Source organism: Eleginops maclovinus, chromosome 14 (genome assembly GCF_036324505.1).
Source record: "Eleginops maclovinus isolate JMC-PN-2008 ecotype Puerto Natales chromosome 14, JC_Emac_rtc_rv5, whole genome shotgun sequence".
Taxonomy (NCBI): Eukaryota; Metazoa; Chordata; class Actinopteri; order Perciformes; family Eleginopidae; genus Eleginops; species Eleginops maclovinus.
In genome coordinates this window covers 7,124,281-7,145,839 of record NC_086362.1, presented here as the reverse complement: position 1 = coordinate 7,145,839, position 21,559 = coordinate 7,124,281, and the positions used below count along the sequence as shown (strand labels likewise).

Sequence of the window (21,559 nt, the reverse complement as noted above, 5' to 3'; positions counted from 1 at the left end):
TTAAATAGCAAACGTTGGCATTGTAGAGTTGATAGGGCGCCTTGGTTCCCTTTTACAAAAATTCAATGGGATTTCTCCGTTGGATTTTGGATTGTTATAGAAAATAATCTCTGTGGCAAACAAATGTTTATAATATATACACGTTTTGTGCAGCAGGATACATCATCTCCACATAATAACACTACTTTATGCTTGTTTAAAGTAAAAGCCTAACATTGGGTTGATAAAGAAACTACAGCATGGTCACATGACTTGGGGTCACCACCGCTAAGCTAAAGGTGGCTAATGTTGGGCGTGATAACATTTAGTAGTCTCATTAAGCACACTTGTTAGCAACCGCCATTTATAAATTCACCAGTGTGGTATCAACTGATGTCTTTTACAAAACGTTATTACATTACTACTAAGACCTACACCTCCATACTAAACCAAATGTTTAGCCCCTAAGTCAAAGATGTCTGTCTGAAGGAAAATCTGCAGAAAAACTCAATCTGCCACAGCAGTAGACGTCTGCGCAGCATGGGGTCACAGCCCAATACTGTGCTGATGCAGTTATGGTTGTGTCTTTCTTTGTAGTCACACTGAAAGGTTGACGAGCCCCCAGCTGACCACCCCCTCCTCACAGGGGTCCTGCGGTATCTCGCTTGTCTCCTTCCAGGCCTGAATAGGCACATTGTGCTGCGTGCTGCAGACCACTGGGTCCTCCACACACACCTGTCAGGCCATGTCCTTGGCGCCTTGGGTGCTGAGACACTCCAGAGCCCCCCGCTTCACACATGGTTATTGAACCCTGCACACACACACCTAAATGCAGCCGTATATGAGGAAATAAACACATGTGGTTATGCTGTTAAGAAACGGAGACATACACAATTGAATTTTACATAAACACATTCTTTCACACATATTGTAAACCCTACTCTGTTTCCCCTATGCCACGGTTTTATTCAGTGTGCAGGTTGGCCTTAGAACTCAGAGGGTCAAGTTCCATATCTTTCAGGGTGGGGGGGGGGGGGCACAGGCCGGCACATGGAAACATAATTCAGAAGTAAACTAGCGGAAATTCGATCCACTGCCTCAATCAGCTGCAGATTTTCTGTTTGAGAGTCGAGAGGGGAACCTATGCGTGTTTTACATTAGAACTGAAATCATAACCAACAACTAATTGTAATCAATTCATAATTTTAAAGCTGAAACAGTGAGTTGAAAATAAATGGCAAACATGTCAGTTTATAAATCATTGTCTTTACTTTTTTCTGAAAACATGCTGGTTGGAGCTTATTCATTGTTAACATTAGCTTTTAGTAAGTATTTTGGGTTTGGAATCATTAATCAGACAAAAAAAGTTATTTTTATAATAACTTGACTCAAACAACTAATGTTTCTTTATTATTTGGAATATACATTATTAGGGATAACACAATAACAAATGTAGCTCTCTATAGTACTAACATTATTCATTAGTTGTTGTTTTTGATTTTTGAAAAATAAATGCAAAATACCTTTAATGTGAATATTTGCAGCTTTTCTTATTGTATTAGGATTTGTAATCATCAAACCAGGTCAAAAAAGCAATTAACAGTATTCATTATGGACATTTATTTATTTATTTTTTATTTCACAGACCAAACAAAAATCCCATTAGTTGATAAAGAGGAATTAACAGATTATTTGATGAAAATAGCTATTAGTTTAGCCATTCATCCAAAATGAAACAGTTTGTAAGTAGCAGCTTACCATGTAAACATTTATATTTTAATTAAACCACTTTTTGTTAAAATTCCGTCATGAAGTCAGCATTTGTTCACATTTCCTTACATTTTATTGACTAAAAATCAGCTGTCTTTATAAAAGAAAAGAAATTGCATCGATACAAAAATAATAAATGTATCAATCCTGTGTTGATGTCTGCTGTTTCACGTACATCCTCTTCCTCTCTCTGAGCACGTCTCCATGGCCTTGGACGTTTACTCTCCGTGGAGCAAATAGGCCTCTGCGTGTGGCGTTAGCATCACAGAAAAATGCTAAATGACTCATTCTGGATGCACACAGCGTGCACCCTCGTGAAGGACCTATGGTGTCAAGTCCCACTACTGTCACCCATACAATTTTCCTCTCTATTGACTTTTATGTTGTGCTGCAAGGTTGGCCATCGTGGTGGGGGATATGTATGTGTTCCTGATAAAGACGAGGCAGATTATCATAATGATATTCCCCTGCAGGTAAACAGCAGAGGGAAACATTTCCAGAAGAGCTTTGACGGCTTGTTTTTGACGACACAATTCATGCATTTAGCATTATGATCCGTTGACGTAAAGCTTTTCTTTTTTATATGAGACCGGATTTCCATGTGAGATCATGGTCTTGGCTTTAGAAGCAATCTTGAAGAAAACATGATATTTGCATAGATATTCAAACACGTGAGTTTGCATACACCAACCAATGAAAAATTTAACTGAGCTGCCACGCTAGCTGAATGCATTAAGTGTGTGTGTGTGTGTGTGTGTGTGTGTGTTGTGTGTGTGTGTGTGTGTGTGTGTGTGTGTGTGTGTGTGTGTGTGTGTGTGTGTGTGTGTGTGTGTGTGTGTGTGTGTGTGTGTGTGTGTGTGTGTGTGTGTGTGTGTGTGTGTGTGTGTGTGTGTGTGTGTGTGTGTGTGTGTGTGTGTGTGTGTTGTGTGTGTGTGTGTGTGTGTGTTCAGCCCTTCTCTCTTTTATGTTTCCACAGACAAATGGGCACAAACATGAATACACATGCGTTAGCTACATCATTTTCCAATTAAGGGCAATTAGGGCCCTTGTATTGGGTAGTCTTAGGGGTAAGAGCTGCATTCTTTGGTGTCTTTTATCAGCGCTTATCATTGGTATGCCGAAACACAGTAAGGGAGAAATGAGGAACTGGTCAAACATGGAAATATGATAGATGGAAAAAAATATAAGGAAAATATCTACGAGATTGTGCGCTGAGAAAATAAAGAGTCTACTGACACTAAAGAATGAGGAAGTAAAATATAACTATGCAATATCCCGCTGCAGGTGCCAGCAGGACCCAGTCTATTGTTATCTGCTTCCCTGAATTTAATGTGACCCTGGGGGGTGAGGATGCTGCCCATGCATTATAAATGCTGCCCATTGACTTTCATTGGAAAGCCTCCCCTTCCCTCTCAATGAACAGGCCCTCACTGGCTTTGATTACTTAACTGATAATAGCAGAGCAAAGTAATTAGTGTTACATTTACATGAACAGAGGTTGTTTGTATTCACACTTTGATGCAGGGATGTACAGTGCAACAACTGTCACTGGTTGGAAACTTACCTAAAATGTAATTTGTATCTGCTTATTTCAACAATGTGAGCTCATGATTCCTTCCGATATTATTGCAGATTTTCTTTAAGCTAGCTAGCTAACGTGGCTAATTTAGTCATTTCAAAAATATTTACAAGATACTTTTACAATAAGGCTCACTCTGAAGCTGCAGCGCGTTTCCCCAGTCACCATGCCGATGAGATGTTCGCAGTGGATTTTGAAAATAAATGCATATTTCTCCTTACAGTGGGTAATAGTACATTTGCTGAAAGTTATGGTACGTTATACTAGAAGTGCAGTTTCCCCAAGGGTGCAAAGACAGCCTATATTCAGCCTGATATTGCTCCCTGAGAGCAGCTCGTTGGAATAATCTGTGAAATAAGTAGTGGAATAACAGTACTACACTCAGGAGTATGTAGGTTACTGAATCCGCTTGTAAAGTTTCCGCAGTTTCAATACGTTTTCTGTTCATTAGCTATATCTGCTGTGCCTTTAGCCTCTGCACACACAGGCCTTCTGTCAGTTACAGTGTCACCATGGCCGGGTCATTTGATTTAAAGCCCTGCTCTGTCGATTACAGCTTTTGTTGTGAGCGGCTGTGACTACTGTAACGCGAGTGTTTCGGTCAGCGCTGGGCACAATAGCTTAGTTACTCTCGCTGACTTCCTCACTATTGCCTCTCCCTCTCTTTCTCAGCACATTTTCCACTTGGCTGATAAAATAAGCCACTCTTTGATGAGCTTTCGGCGGGCCACGGTGCCGTGCCTCAGTAAATGCTTTTATAGAGACACACCAGGCTGTCGGTTCGGATCAGTCATACAGTGGCTCCATGCTTGCACCTCGCTCCCGTTTGTTCCTTTGTCTCCTTGTACCAGCTTTTTGGACACACAATGATAAGTTGGTGCTAGAACTGCTAATATATTTCAAGAATGCCCACCACCTTTTGGTCTTGAGGCATAAAAAACTGTTGTCACTCCAGCTCTGTTTCTCTTCAGGCTCCTGTACTTTCCATCTTGATTAGCTTGAAACAGCATGAAGTCAGAGGTTAGATAACCAGCATCTGCACAGAAGCAGATGGCAAGTGCAGCCAATCAAATAAACTGCAAAAGTATGGGGTGTGCATCATGTAGGGCGGCCCGATATGAATCGAAAACGTGATAATATCGTGATAACTAAGTAAATCTACTGCTTCGATACATTTTGTCATGTGTTTATTATACAAGTTGATACAAAATCAAAATGATGATTTACTGTAAATAGGAAATATTGTGGAGCCCTAGCGAACATTAACCATGCAGTACTGTTTCTGTTCCGTCCACTCATTCTTTTTCTTAACTGTACTTTTTGTTAGCTTTTGTTCAGGTGTGTATTTGCTAGTTCAGATTAAACACATTGTACTTTATTCAGGTGTAAATATTCACTTGAAAGTCCTCAGAAACCAGCTCTGAAATCTATTCAATTAGTTTGTCATCACCAGCAGAGACTGTGTTATAGTGAGAGGTCAACGCATTTATGTATGGGAATGCTACTCAGCTGCTACCAAGTGAAGATTGTTATGAACCCATGATAGCTTTCCCTTTTCACCCAATCTCTTCTGGATTAGTGTTGGAATAATATCGGTGTGTTAAGAGATACAGTGTGTTACACACTGTGCCACAGTGAATCATTTTGAATTTGTTTGTGATGTTGTCTTCATACAAAAACAAATTCAATTATATAATGATTTTTTTCAAGTTTTGGACGGTGCGCTGTGTACTCACATTATAGTTGATACCATAAATGAAGGACTCTAGCTAAATTCATGGAAGGTAAATACTATTTTGATTGCAATATTTCTCAGATGAGTAACAGATATTTTCTCCAAATTGTTGATCTCTAACCCAGCTGCGTCGTTGCATTGAAACTCAAAACATTCCTAAATAATTCCACATTCATGCTTTCATTAACGAGCATCTCCGTGCACACGATCTCTCACAGTGTCACATCAGCTCCATCATCCTAACTGGGACTTCAATAGAGCTGCGTATCTCTGGTATGAACAACCGAGGAGTTATGCTGCAGGAGAGCCTGGAATACATTTCTCTGGTCCTCAATTCTTTGAAGATATTTAGGAAACTTTATCTAAAAACTGTTTTTTAAACAGGTTAATATGTTTCTGCTCAGTCAGAGAAGCAGTGGAAATTGGTTTGTAATAGATCAATATGTAACAAAATAAATGTTGTCCCTTGGCTGTGATTACTGAAAAGTAGGTTTGGCAAAATGATGTAACATTCAACTGTCCAGTCTAAGATTTTTATTTTCTCTTTTTTCTGTTTTTGTGCAACCATCTGTGGTTTGAGTTGTTGCAATATGCTGTGAGTGTGTTCCTCTCCAGACACTGTTGACCAAAATGAGCCTCAGAGGTTCGTTTGAATTGACCTCCTGCTTCCTGCCTAAGTCTCAGATGTGTTCAGAAATAATGAAGAGCAGATTTGATGAAGCACTTGTTCAAAAGCCAAGATTCTTTGGTCATTTTGTCCAGATAATATTTGGAAGTTTGGTAAAGAATGATTTTCTTTTTTGTCTTTTTGGGAATTTATTTGACAGTTTCAGCCGGTTTTGTTCACATGCATGATATCGAACCTGATATGATACCTTTCACTTTTATTTTCTTTGTTTTTGACTCCTTTTGCTCATTTTACAACAGGCAACCCCGATAGGTTAGAGTACAATAATATTTTTCCAATTCTGTCTAATACAATATCTAGTTAATATACATAGCAACACAGCACTTCTGATTATTCTTTTTACTTTTGTAATATTATCCATGACCCTAACCTGATGTATGGACGCCTCAATTACTCTGCTGCTCATCACTTTTATGATTGCAGTTCTGATGTAATTATAACCATGTGAAGATAGTTTGCATCACATTAATGAAAGAGAGAAAGGTGGCATGTTTTTCAGCAAAGGAGGTGAAGAAGAAACGTGCTATTTTAATTCCACTCAATACAATTTAAATGTTCCTCCGTTTATGTGGCTCATTATATCGGCCGTAATTAAAGTTAACCTGTGGTAGCAGAGGCAGTAGCAAGGGTTTCTATTGAATATGATGAAGAAGAGAGAAAGTGGCACATGAAAAGAAAGATGATACAAAGGCTACGAGGCAGAGCAGGAGAGCAAAATGTGAGCGAGGGACAACGAGGCGCGTTAAAGGTGACGAGGGGGGGCAGTCATCAAAATGCTAATGTTGCATGGGATATTTACTGCAGAGTGTTAATGCAGTTTAAAACAGCCTCTTTGTCCCGCAGCCCCTGTTGGGCTCTAATAAATCAGCCATTAAAAGCTGATGTGACCTGAATAGCTCTTCATACAGCCGCTCTATCTCACACTGAGAGGCAGACAACAGCTGAAAAATTTATGAGAAGATGCCACTTAATGCTGGAAGACCCAGAAAAGACTAAAATATGGTGTTTGTGTGGGATGCCACTTTGATTACTAACACTTCTGGCATTGATAAGTCATATATCTTTTAGTTTTTCAAAGTTGATTTATATCATGGTTGTGCATAGGCCCATTAAAGTCATGATCGCAGCCATTAGGAGTTCTTCCTGCTGGACCGATTTCCTTTTTTATGGGCACTTTTTAGTAGGAATATCTTTTGACACATAGCAAACATATGTAATCGTGAACATTATTATGATATGATACAATATATGAATCATGATGTTCGAGGGGATGATGTTTGCACCGGTCTTCATAACAAATCAATTGCATGTATGAAAATGCCTTTATGCCTTTATCAACTATTCCATCTCCTACGATATGAAAATTGCGCTGGTCCAAGATGTGATTTTGATGTAGGTTATCATGTTTTACTGAAACAAACCTGCTTCCTCTCTGTTTCCTGCAGGATCGAGCATGTTTTGACTATCTGGAATGTGATATTGTGCGGAGAACACTCAAGAAGCAAACTCTGTCTCACAACAAGGTATGTCACTTTATTTTAATGAACATTTCTGAGCACATGCCCCCCCCCCCCCACCTCTGAGCGGTAATGAAGGGCATTCATGTGGTCCAATCATGCGGGCTTCTTCTTTGTGTGCTATGGGATGTTTATGAAAATGATTCATGAGAGGTACTCCTTTCAGTATGCAAATCTGTGGGACATCACTGCGAGCCTTTAATTTCTGCCGCCGGCGATGAGGAGGGTTTTTGGTCGGTAACCATACGTATCTGTGTTTGGATTTCATTCCCTGATGCAAATTATGTTTTCAGTGTAATCATGCCAAAGCACAGCTGGCTTCGATTCCTCTAAACCTCATGTCTCTTGCTTTGTGCACGCACGTGCGCACACACACACACACACACACACACACACACACACACACACACACACACACACACACACACACACACACACACACACACACACACACACACACACACACACACACACACACACACACACCTCATAACCACAGACACCTTCACGAACCAAGATTATTTTCCTCTGTTTGTCATTGTTGTCTTCTGCAGCCCTGTGTTTGCTCTCTGCTGCTGCCACTTATCTTCTTCCCCTTTCCTTCTCTCCACTTGTCATGCCAGCTGACGCCCTCCCCTCCTCGTCCTGTTGACACACACACACACACACACACACACACACACACACACACACACACACACACACACACACACACACACACACACACACACGCACACACCCCTCCACCACCTTCACTCTCCCTCTTCATTGAATGGAGCCACTAGCCTCTCCGCCTCCTGTGGTGAGCCTGGATTGAATCCAATTAGGGAGATTGTTTACCCTCCTGAGTTTACTGGTGGGCTCCTCCTCTCCTTCCCTCACACACACAAACACGCACAAACACTCACACACACCCTCCAGTTTCCCCTTCATCTAACTCAATACTCTCCTCTTTCCCTAACATCTTCCTCGCTGCAGTGCAGATTATTTCATGTTCATATTTCCTCCAGAGCCCTTGTTGATCTTATTTTACAACACTATGCAACAAGATTAATGCATGAAACCCAGCGCTGTGGGAGAATATGTGTCATATCACCTTTTTGATGAGGCCTCAGGGACTCGTATCCTCTATATGATGGGACGGGAGATTTCAGAGGAGAGTAATTGGAAACTATAATCTCAGAAAGCTACACACACATCCAAGGATTATACCTTTTTTTCAGAATTAATTTCCCAATTCCTTTACATAAAGAAAGGACAGTAAATGTTGCTGACATAGGAGTAATGGTCACATTAGTTGCAAGGTGAAAATAGAGTAGTGCTGTCATCTGAATAACATTGAGAGCAGCAGGCGATGTATGCGCAGGGTGCTTGCTCGTGCTTTTTCCGATATGAGGCGTAAATCTGCTGCAGACATAATGGCCTTGCTCTCTTTTTCTGCAGAAACACCCGCTGCTTCCCTGCAGATGTCCCGCTGTGTGACTGTGTACCGCTGCTGCTCAGAAATCAGATACTGTATTAGGACTGAAAGATGTCAAATAATTAAAAGCTGCGGATTGCTTTGATGATAAATATCCTAATGGAGCCCAGCATGGAGTTACTGCCTTCATTTGACGCACCTTGTTTTGCTTAATGTGTGGTCACTTTAGATTAAGTATAATACTTCAGAGAGGAGGAACAATCCTGGATTTACAAGCACAATACTTGATATGGTACAATGGATCAAAGAGTTAGGCAGGATAGGACGTAATTAAGATGTGAAAGATAAGATTTTTGAAAATCCAAACCTTAGCACCTCCTCCGAATGCTTTGCATACCCATTCTGGCTGCACACAGCCTCAGGCATTCAGGTTAGTTTGACCATAATGTCCTGTGATGACATGAGTTTGGTTCTGTTATCTTAAAGCCCTGCAGTTTGTTTGCACAGTCAGATCCTGCCAGGGCTCGATGCAAAGCGATTCATTTGAATGGAGAGGGAGGGAGTGAAGTCTCTTTGGCCCATGTCAGCAGTGTTGCTGACTTTGCACAGCTTTTGTTGTTGTGTTGCTGTTTCTGGGGAAAGGAGACGGGTTCGGGAAGACCGGACAAAGCAGCAGAACCCTCTAAATAACCAAATTATTTAAAAGGCACACATTGCTGGTACAACCCCTCATTGTGCTTTTTACATAATACAAGTTGGCATTCAAACACATTCATACCGAGGGGCCACCTGCTTAGGGAGACTAACATTCATGCCCATGTCAGCAGGCATGTGTACATGTGCATTAAATGTGCATGAATGCTGTTAAATGTGATGTTTATAGAGACGCAGGGCTCTTAACACTCTGCACCTCTTCCAATGCAATATTCATGTCTTCAGTGACCCTGCATTAACTGCATTATCCTCGTAAAATGCAGCCATGCGTGTATCTCATTTAGGAATATTAATATTTAGTGCTAAGAGAGGGTTTCACACATGCACACAGTGTAAAAGTTCAGCTGCAGATGAATTTAAAGTTCACAGAGGTTTGGGGAAATTAACCTTTTCTTTCCCCGGAGTTTACAGAGAAAGCCTCATGTTTGTCTGTTAAATGAATGTTTATATATAACTGCCCACCAGGTTTTATCCTGCTGTTTAACCCATGCCAAAGATGGAGAGTAAAAAATGCAATATGATGATTATTAGTTTTTATTTAAAAATACACTTTTGTCAACTTACTTGTTAATGAGTTCATGTCGTACTTCACAAAGACGTCAAGCTTCAAGTTTGATGGAAATCAGGTCAGTAGTTTTTCTGTGATTGTTCTGAATAACAAACAGCCTAGTACATGACCTCCAGTAGTTTAAGTGCAGCTCATTCCATCAAAAAGGTGCATTGTACCTGAGAACAGCCAACATTAGTGTGCACATGAAGTAAATCCAAGTTGAAGTAGTAACTAAATTGTGTACTGTTGTAACTAGATGTCAAAGGGAAGAGAGTGAAACCTGAACATTGTTATTCCACTGTCACCGTCTCCTCTGTCTCAGAGGGCGTTGCAGGTGAATGCTTAAAGAGGCTGGATATGTAGAGTCTCTTCTCATGCTGTGCCCTCAAAGTGTGACAGAGAAATATACGGTGAATTCGGACGGAGCTATTTCAGGATGAGACGGGGTTTCTGGGATGTTAGGATAGGAGTGTTGTCATGTGGCCGGCTGCTCTCCTGATACCTGCCCTGACAGTTTGTGTGTCTTAATAAAACTCCACCCTGACAGCCCAGCAGCCTCTCTGCGTCTTCCTCTTCCTCCTGTGTCCCTCCTCACCCTGACCGTTTATGCCGATGTTAACGCATAGCACAATCTGTTGTTGACAATTACATTCTGCTCAAGCTGCACTGATATCATCTGACATGACAGAAGAATCCAAAGCAGCCCCTAATTTCAAAGACTCCAATGCTATGTGAGCTCCGAGGCATTGTGTTCGAGAAATGAGAAGTGGAAATCTCCATTTGCAGCTGCACACTGATTTGGAGCAAACTTCAGAAATGTTTCCAGTCCAGCGAGAGGAGCCTCTAACCTGCAGAGTTTTTCCTGTTTGGTGTCTCTTTTGAACTGCGTGTGCACCCTATCCAAGGCTTTAGCTGCAGCGAGGTGTGCGGCTCTAATCAGCGATGTTTGATGTGCAGAGGCTTTACAGAGGAACCCGAGATCTCTCAGGACATTAAGGGTAGAGGAGTGGGAGGAGAGGAAGAGATTACTGCTGGTCTTTTTATAGAGGATCACTCCATCTTGTCCTTTTTAGCTCACTCATTAGTTCTCGCTCCCCCCCCCCCGGACGCTGATTCTGTCTCTCAACCACTTCCTTCACTTTGGTGAGGAACCTGTCTGGTTCTCGTAACTGAAAATGATTCATAAGGTTTGCGTGGTCCTCTTATTCTGGCAGGTATGGAGAAACATGTGCCCAGGAGAGGTGACGGAGACAGATGAATAATGATTGCACATGCTTTCCTTTGTGGAGGCTGAGGGAGGCCGTGACATGCCTTTTCTTCATTTTCCTCTTCCATTTCCTCCCTCCCTTTGGCTACTACCTGTGAAATCAGACATCCCTCTGTGCCCGTCAAAAAATAACAAACATGGTAGCACTCTGCAAGTGGCTGTCGGGGGAGTTCAGCGGCTGACAAGCAGCGCGCATGTCGAGTTAATCAGAAGTTGTCAACGCGGAGCTGCGTCTGCTCTGACTGTGTGTTCTCTGTTTGCTCTGCACCGTCACAGCTTTGGTTGCAGTGTAGGTGTGCTAATGGCCTCTTTATCAACAGGGATCATTAAATAATGCCCTGCGACTGCATATTTGGCAGCAAAATTGTTGTTTAGCAGAGGAAAATGGAGACACAGATAGATAATGGGTGCTTGTTGTGTCTGCCAGCCTGCGAGCCAGCCCAGTTTAGTGATGGAGCACTTTCATACACCTTCATGACCTCTTATGATTATACATCATTTTCAAGTACATTGGCCACTGTTCCTTTTTTACATATTCCCAGGTGGTTTATGAAAATGTAGTTTGCATATTTGCTCTGCATATGCATGTCCTGCTCCTTCGCCCCTACGAGGGGAAGCGCCTGTCTTATAAAAACATTAGCAGAGGAGTAATTGATTTGCATATGTTTATATGGGTGAAGCAGTGAGCTCCTCCCTGCTGTCAGTGTACATGTGAGGATCCCAAAGGTGCCATCACACCCGTCTGTCCTTTTTACGGTGGCTCTAAAGCGAGGACAGGGGATGCAATCTGTTTCTGCCCTCCCTTGAGTTTTATTTACATCCGCTGCCTGGCAATAAATGCTGGAATTTATGACTTACTTTTTAATTAGAAATAATGTCTTGTTGAGTTTAAGTGATGGATGGTTTAATCAATATATAGACTGCGGCTGGCCCCGTTGATGGAGGCGGTTATTGACAGCATGCAGAGTAGCCTAACTTAACACTTTGTCTCTCAGAGAAATATGTGTTTGGTTTGGCCATGGAAACTTTCTTCATTTTCCCTCTTTCCATCTTACTGTCTCCGGCTCCTCCGTCAACACTTTTTCTCAACAGCCAATGTTTTCTCCAGAATGAATCAACCTCCCCTGTCAAGCTGCATTTAGGCAATTACTTCACCTCAGTGAATGCCTATTGTGTAGCGTGCCACATTCACTCAGGTTTAAATAAAATAAAGGCTGCAGTAGAGTACTGTGACAAGTTGAGGAAATGTAATTTTCAAATAGGTAGAGATTGTTTTTAAATGGGTAAAGCAATTTCTTTGAGAGAAAAAGAGTGAGCAGAAAGGATTTTCGAATAGAATAATTAAATAGGAATCAAGTCAGTCGGATTTGTTCCTGGCGCTGTGGATGATTGCGTAATTCAGCGGGGATGGATTTATGGCACTTGACAACTGAAGTTCAATTTTGTCACTTGTGGCTTATTGTGAAGTGCTCAGACAGGAATATGCAGGACTCAGTGAGGCTTTTTAATTTACCAGACAATACCAAACACCCTCAACATGGGAACACTGTTTTAAAATGTGTCACTACACTTTAAATGTTGCTAATTTAAACATAGATGTCAACGTTAGAATAAAAAACAGATATGACTTTTGCGACTTAAGGCCTTAAGTTGAGTTGAGGTGCCACAACTTAGTGTAAAGGTTAGGAAAAACGCCTTATTTTGGGTTTAAATACATTACACCAACTCATTCCATAGTTAATAAGGGTAATAATTAGAAACTCCAACTCAACGACGGAGTAATAGCTGCAATGTGATGCTTAATGCCGACCACATTCCTTAAAGAGATACACAGCATATAGTCTTATACATTTGCACCAACATAATTTGGTCTTTCCAACCACGATACCTTTCTATATCATTGATTAGTGTTGCATTCACTGCCCGGTGCAGGTAGAAGTCTTCGTAATGACTTCATGCTTTGTGTTCATGCTCTCATGAATGACATGGATCCCATGCTATGCAGCGTCTCTCTGGTCAATGGTTAATTGTTCCGCGGCAACTCAAAGTATCCAGGCTCTGTTGCAACTGACCGCGCTCCTGTAGATCCTGACCTGGGTATGTTTCTCCCCACCACCCCCCCAGCCTCATTTCCACTCTCCATTCCCTCACTGTGCTGGCATGTCTTAGCTTATCTACCTCCTTTGTGCAACATAAGCTTGTAGATAAGCAGTATATTGGGCCGGGTTACTCATGTCTGTCTTGTTCATTCATCAGAATCCTCTAATTCCCCGCAGAAACCTTTTTCCCAGACTGCAGGTGGCCCGTGTTGTAACACAGAGGGCACGCCTGATCTCTCCTGAGCAAACAGAGACATTTACACACCACTGCAGCTTTTGTATTCCCTACCAATGCCGGTAAGGCCCCGATATGTACAAGTGTACACATGACTAATCTCGGAGGCGGTGTAAAAACATGCCAATGATGGGTACGAAGGTTTAACCGAGATTAGCTATGAAGTCGGGAATTTTCCGCCTCCTTACGGCTGGTTGACAGATAGGTGGCACGCACAGAATAAACACAATCCCCTAACAGTGGTTACCCATAAGCCCCGGAGTCCACAGGTGTTTCCAGCTGCAGGAGGCTTTAGGTTGTCTTTCTCAGACAATGACCCAGATCTTTCAGTAATGACACATCGTACAGTAACTTAGTAAAATAAATCCCCCGAGACTACGTCCTGCAGGGTCACTGCAGACCAAGATCTCTGTGCCGGGCAGTTAATTAGGAATTACATTGTGGCACGACCCTCTGGATGTTCTCCATGGTCGGAATAATGAACACCTGGAAATGGCAAGGAGGAAAAAATATTAATTTGGCTTCTGCACAAGTCATTCCATTAAGACTTATCAACTTCTTTGGTCTTTATAATTACACACATACCTTTCTTCGTGGTCTTTCAACAAGAAAATGTAATAGGTTATATTAATTTGCAGCGATTTAAGGGCATGATGTAGTGTGTTCTGAAAAATTGGATTCCTTTTTCACGTGTGATATTTGGTCCAGTCAGGGATACACTGCAAAGGTTTTCAGAGCAGAATAAACGCAATCATACCCAGTGCCAACAAAATCATTTGCAAACAAATTGAACTCTCCTCACTCTTAGATTGCTGTAATATAATACATTCTTCTGATTGTTTGGCACAAATCCTTAATTCTATTAAGCAACTTATCGAGCAGCATATTGAAAGAAAGCACAGCTTTATATTGTTTACTGTAGATCCCCAGAAAGAAAGACAAATAAAGTATTTTCTACAGATTTTGTAAAGGTTTGCGGATAATGCAAGAAAAATAAACTTGTTGATGTTTATTCTTCCCATTTATCCTTCCCGGTGAAATCTGTGTTGCCTGGTCTTTATCAAATATTTATTTAGCATTTTCAAAAAATAGAATGTGTGCTGTTTGTGTATTCAGAGAGGAATCCAGCACAGGTGGAGCGTGGGTTCTATGGCTAAAAATACAGACCCTGTAAATTACATAAACATTTGCTGTTCAGAGAAAAATAGATCCAATTGAACCAATAATTCTCATATTGCTTTTCTGCAGCAGCTGGTGCGTTCATGTGTGCCGCGGCTGATTTGAACATTCTCCCCATGTATTTCCTGCCGTCTGCCATATCATAATCATTTGGCCCGATGCCTCTGTTCGAATTGTTGCATTGTCACACCCTGAGTAGGTAGAGCGTGTTGAGTCTGCTCACAGGCCGCATTATTTTATCAGCTGCAAGAGCAGGTCACAGTGCAGTGCATAGGATAGTGTCCCCCTCCCCCCGTGTGGCTGTCTTTGCAGGCAGTGAGTACGCCCTGGTACACACCGTCCCTCGATGCAGTCTGGCAGGCGAGTGAATCATCTTCCCGTCACAGGTGGAGGAAGTACAGCAGCGGGATTGGCGGTCCAAATGTGGCGCCTAGCCCGCTGCTGAGGGAGGTGTTTGGCTAGTGTCCGCTGGAAATGAGGATATGTCAGATTTCCTGCAGGAGAGGAAATGTAGCCTTGCAAGATTTTATTTTTCTCTAACAAGAAAAAGAAGCCAGTGACATGTAGATTTAAGAGAATAAGGATTTGAAGATTATATTAGGGTTGTACGATTTCTTTTCTTTTCCTTTTATCGTGAAGGATTTGCACCTAACTAATGTTTTAGAGTCTCTAACACAGCTCCAAAAACTGTTATTCAACATGTAATTAACACATATTTAGCCTTTGACAAATGGTGTGCTTTTTGCAATTTGAATATTGCACTAGTCCATGTTGCAATAAAATGTGTAGCCTTAGAATAAATCCAAGTTTGTAAATGCATGTATCAGCAGTCTGCTTATTTGTTGCTCTGAATCTTTGTGTGTGTGTGTGTGTGTGTACTTTTATATCTCTCTCTGTGTGTGCTTCTCCTGCACTTGGTGTGTGTTTGAGAGGCTGTTTCATCGGAGCTCTTGTAGGAAGGTGTTTGCGAGGGCTGCTGATCAAAGCCACAGTCCTCGGGGCCAACAAGGGCCCGGCCCGAGCAGCAGATGTTTCCCGTCTCTGTTAGCGCCTCAGTTAGAGCTATCCTTATTTAACCAGCGCTAGGTAATGGCCCCCGCCGGTGTCGAATACACCGGATCACTTTCCTCTCCCTTTGTGTGCAGAACATGGGACAGAACAGAAAACGCCGGGATATCTTGTTCCTCTCTAACACTCTCTTTGTGCTCCTCTGTGCCCAAAAATCCCTTTCACAGTAATTGGGTGTGAATGAAACACTTGTGCTCGCCTATTGTCTAAAGTATAGTGTTGCATTCAGGGCCAGTGGTTGAACAAGCCAAGAGAGGTGGCAGAAAACTGAGTGGGAGGAGGGGGGTCGTAGGAAGTGTTGTGTAAAGTGAAAGGGATCAAGGACAGTGTGTGTAGCAAATTAGAAATTACTTTCAGTATTATAGCTTGTCCAAAATGAGGCAAAAGACCGGCAGACGAAGACGTTCAGGAACAGAATTGGTTGTCAGACAGTTTGCAAACTAGAGAATGGACTACAAAGTGGACAGGCATGTTAGTTTTAAGAGAAACGGAGCTCTTCTTCATGCTGCATGCAGGAGATTGATTGAGAGATTCTGTGGGTCTAATTGTGCTGTACCATCTGCCCAAGTTACAGAAGCTGCCAGCCGTGTGACAGCTTCCAACAGGCTCACTGACGAGCAGATGTGTGCATGAGTGCTGTGTGTGTGTGTGTGTGTGTGTGTGTGTGTGTGTGTGTGTGTGTGTGTGTGTGTGTGTGTGTGTGTGTGTGTGTGTGTGTGTGTGTTGTGTGTGTGTGTGTGTGTGTGTGTGTGTGTGTGTGTGTGTGTGTGTGTGTGTGTGTGTGTGTGTGTGTGTGTGTGTGTGTGTGTGTGTGTGTGATAAAGCATGTCACATTGTTTTATGGAACTAAGACAAGAATCCCCGTCTTGAATAAAAAAAGAAGTGATAAATACAAATTGTGAAAATCCTAATTAAATGCTTTATTTGTGGCATTTTCTTCTGTATTTTATTATTTGTTGCTGTCAGTATTGCTATTGATATAACAGCCTGACAAATGTCATAGGCACAGCATCAATTTACATGAATCAATTAAGCTTTTTTTCACTTGAACAATGAAACAGATCGCCGGTGGAATGAAACAAACAAACACTCTGCTCTAAACAAGCATACTAATTCATCCAGGACATTAGTTTCATATTCAATGAGAGGGCTGGGCAGGGAATTTTTTCTTTAATACAAAAACGAGAATCATATTCGTCACAAAATATAAATGAATCCTCTGAAATGTCCAAAATGTTCTTGGTATAAAAGAGTTGGTATGTGTTTTATCAATTTAGACAACGTAATTGGGTGTCACGGTATCTCAATTTATAATTTAACCATGATATTGAGAGAGGATGAATTAGCATGCTAAGATAGATACCACTCTCATGTGTGGTACCTTCTCAGGAAGATTTCCTAAATGCTATTTTTCTTTTTTAAAATACTTTAACCTGATAATTACAGTCTTTTTCCCGAACACACAATATTGCTTTTACTAAAATATTGCAACATAAGAAAAGTGTTTTATGTAGTACAACACCTCATGTTTATATTATTTACTGGAATGCATTTTGATTAGATTAGACTTTATTGTCTTATACAAGTTCACCGAAATGCAGTTTGCATCCAACCAGAAAGTGCAAGGACTAAAAAAGGTGCAGATGAGGTTACATTATATACACATATGTGGGTTTACAGCAGATGCATGTGATTTATATTTGTATAAATATGAAATATATACAAAGTGAAAGAAAAAACGAAAAGGGGCGGGGCTGGCAGGTCATATTTACCTATAAGGTGCAGGGTAAGTTGCATGCCGTTGTAAAACATGCAGACAGGTAATGTGGACAAACACTTCATCTACCATCCCACTCTGTAGTGTATACAGCAAACAAAAGGAAGCTGTTTGAAATTGGACCGCTCTTTGTTGCCAAAAGGGGGACAGCGGATTAACTAATAAGGTTATTGCATTTGCATACGAAATCACTAACAAACATCCGTCTGCTGCTTGTCCATGCCAGTGGTGAGATTTAGCGTTCCTCATACTCTGTCTGATTGAAAGTCCCATTAGTATTATTACTATAATGCATTACTGATAAACACTGTAATATGCAGATATTTTTATGTAAGTAAAATATGTCCAAAACAGAGTTTATATCAGACTATTGAATAATTCCAAGAGTTCCATTCACTGCTACTTATAAAATCCCTCTGAACTCTGCTGTCCCCAGTGTGAAACGTTTAACAGCCTTTTCATTGAGTTATCAAGCAGCAGTATCTCTAGCAAAATGAAAATTACACAGAATCCTTGTAAATGTCCAACAGTGATGCAAGCCACTAAACATGACAATAAAGTAATGGACTGTTAATTTACATGCAGAGCGAGGGATTTCACTGGCTCAGATGCTGCAGATGATGCTAACAATGTGACAGACAGAGCTTTGGTTCATGTTTGAACTATTGAAGAAAATAAGTGCAAAGTTCTGTCAAACATTGACATCTTTCTGGACTCTGGTTATTTTCTGCAGCCGCGTCTCTTGCCTTTTGATTTGGCCGCAGATGACAGGGGGACGTTGGCATGTGTTTTATATTCTGCATACTCATATCCCCAAGCCCCTCCAGTAATTATTATTCAGTAGATGCACTGTTTGGCACAAGGACAAACGTTTGCATAATTTATGTTAGGCCGTCATCAATTTTTGAAAAACTGCCCCGGCCTTTTCTCGTGCTTTTAACTAAATAGATAAGCCTGGACTTTAAAATGGCCGCAAGGAGGAGAGAAAACTTTATTTATATCTTTACCTAAACTTTGATCTGCTGCACACTTCACAGAGTACATTAGGGTTGTTATGTCCAGCTCTTTTATTTTACTTGTTCCCATAGGGATAACAAAAAGTGAGACTGTAAAGCATATTCTCCTGAAGGTGTCAGCTGCTCAGATAAAGTATTTGGATATGAGCATGCAGCACACTTCCTGTGGATGTCTCCCTGAGGGCTCTCACCTGAGGACTGCAGTTATTTCTGGCGTAGCACAGCTCACAGGAGGAGGTCCTCTGAGGAAAAGAGAAGAGAATGTGTTATCCCGAGAGAAAGTGCTCTATATTTACTTTAATGAAGAAGGGGACGGTGAAAATAAACTCCATTTATTGTGAACCTCTTTTCCTGTTGTCCATCTGTTTATCCCATAATCCAGGTTGTAGATGTTTTCTGCGGCATTGTCCCCCGATCTGGATTTCAGCAGGACATTGTAATCCATCTGATGAAGGGATGGATTTCTTCTGGCTCTTTAGTTTAATATCCTTTGCGCATGGAAAACTGGCATTTGTCCTTTAATTTGTGAATACTGTAGGCTATGTTTAGTGGACTGCTTTTTCTGGAGGTAAATGGGGAGATTGAATAATGCATTCGTTGGCTGCTCTGCTTGTGCTTCCAGTTTCTGCTGATTGAGTTTAAATGTAATACTTATATAATAATAATTTCTTTGTTTTACTCCTTAATCTGCTGCATGGAATCCTAGGTACTTACTAAAAGACATTTCTAATCTACGAAAATGTGATTATGTTTTTTTTTCTTCTTCTATTCGGTTAAATTTGGGGTAGCTTTTTAAATAAAAATAATTGTTATATAAGCTCTGGATAAGCATCTTGGGATGATGATCATTTCTCATCATATATGACATTTAATCAATCTTTCTGGCTTTTGCAACAATCCACTTATCCTTTGTATTAGTGGAAGCCAAAAAGAACTTGTTGTTGCACCATTTCTGTAACGATTGAAATACATGAGCAGTGTTTCCATGCAGACCAAGCTCATCAGATCACATTACGTTTCTCTCCATGCAGACTTAGCGTTTCCATTTAAACCTGCTGTTTGCATCTGTGTGCAGGCAATCAATAAGCAGCAGAGTGTGTAATCTGCATGATTGCTGCTGTGGAGAAGACAGAAAAGTCGAGGCATGGGAGGAAGTTCTTGCCCTTTGACCTTTTTAAAATATGATATGGAAGGATAAATAAAATCGGAATTCATTGTCTTTCAACGTGCTTAATAACAGCTTGACACTGCTCAGAGAAATTGAGTGCGACCATGCAGGAATATTTTTATAAAGGCTCACCACTTGTGTTCTTTTCCAATCTCATATTTGTTCTAAAGGACAACAGATCGATGTGCTTCACTTGGTTAGGGGCGGAGGGGATTTATTACTCGCCAGTGACAAGCCAGGACTCAAAAAAATACATCAGATGTACTTCGCTACATTACATGAACTCCAGGAGCTGGGGAAATTTCAATACATACATATCAAGAAAAGAATCATATTCAGTTCAGATATCCCACTTACTCTCTGCCATCTATTGTGCTGTCAGGTTGAAGCTCGGCCATTTATTCATTCCACAAGACGTTGCGTGGAGACAGTGATGGAGCACGCTGAATACTCAACGGTATTTATTAGTGTTGCAGAAAAATAATATTAACGTGTACGATTTCACTTTTTTCAATGTATGCCTGAAATTAAAAGATTTTTAGGACAACAGAGGATGCATGGGACAACTCTTTGCTTCTCTTTCTGTTTAAGTTCATTAAATAGTTGACAGAAAACATTTAAAAAATTGACACAGTAAACATGTAAGCAATTGCAAAGACGCTGTAAGCATTTTAATGCCTAATTACATTTTGTATCTGTTGTTTTGAAATCTAAATAAACCTTTCATAAATTCAGAAGTTATGATTCATCAAATTTAAATAATCCCCAATGTATTTAAGAAAATTGCAAATTCATTATTTTACCTTTATTTTAATTATTGAATTAAATAATTTAACTTAACTGGGGGATAAAATAAACCGTCTTGCCATCCATTTACACTCACAAAAACCTATAGAAGAAACTACAGTAAAGGGAGCACAACAAAAAGATAAATAGGGCATCTTTAACAGACATTAAAAGCAGCAGAGTTATTGAGTATCTATCTTTTGACAGCAAACAGAGACAGCTTGAGTTCAGCCTTTTGTCCATCAGTTTACTCACAACATGCTGAAAGTGGAGATGAAGGCATATGTCATTCTGAACTACAGTCTCTGAGTGCTTCATTCTTCACACTCGCATGTGGTCCATTTTATAATTCATTTAGCGGGAGGGCAAGCATCATGCGTTAAACGGGACATTATATGCATATTTACGCAATTTAACACCCGCAAACTGTGGCGCTTTGTCTCTGCTAATACACCACAGCATTTTCTCTTTTTTTTACCCCAGCTGCTTGAAGATGTGACCCAGGATATGTTGCCCTATTAGAAAGCAATAACGCACAAATTGCTTTGCAGAAGTATAATAAAGGAGCGCTGTGAAAGACTGCAGGCGCAAAATAAATTCATTTTCAATCGTTCAAATATGACACATTATTCAAATTCAAAAAGTCTTTTTTTTCTTGACCTGCGGGGTGTATCTGTGTTTATTAATTGTGAAATATCTTATGCAAGTCGGACTCATAATTTGTCCTCAGTACATTTGCCCTGAGTTTAGGTAACACTTGTTTCCTGTCATGCACACACATGAACACAGATGTGCATTCATGCTTCTCACACTCAATTTAACATGAAACATGAGCCAAGTCTGAGACCCCGGCCTAATCACTGCTGCTGCGCTGGTGAGTGTGCACGTCTTGCTGCTGATGTGGTGTGAAGTGCATGAGCTCCATGTAAAGGAGGACATGCTTTGACTTTGGCATGAAGCCCTGTATGTTTAGACTACCGCTGCACAGTGCTGACATGTCAGTATGTCAGCC

At 40.9% G+C, this 21,559-nt stretch overlaps 1 protein-coding gene across 1 annotated transcript in view; it reads left to right on the top strand.

The window, feature by feature from the left end:
- The window catches only part of LOC134876087 (adhesion G protein-coupled receptor L3-like), a 172,302-nt gene that overhangs the window by 13,279 nt on the left and 137,464 nt on the right, over nucleotides 1–21,559 (top strand). Inside the window, 1 exon segment of the mRNA XM_063900934.1 lies at nucleotides 7,197–7,274. The gene's annotated coding sequence lies outside the window, so the exon portion shown is untranslated.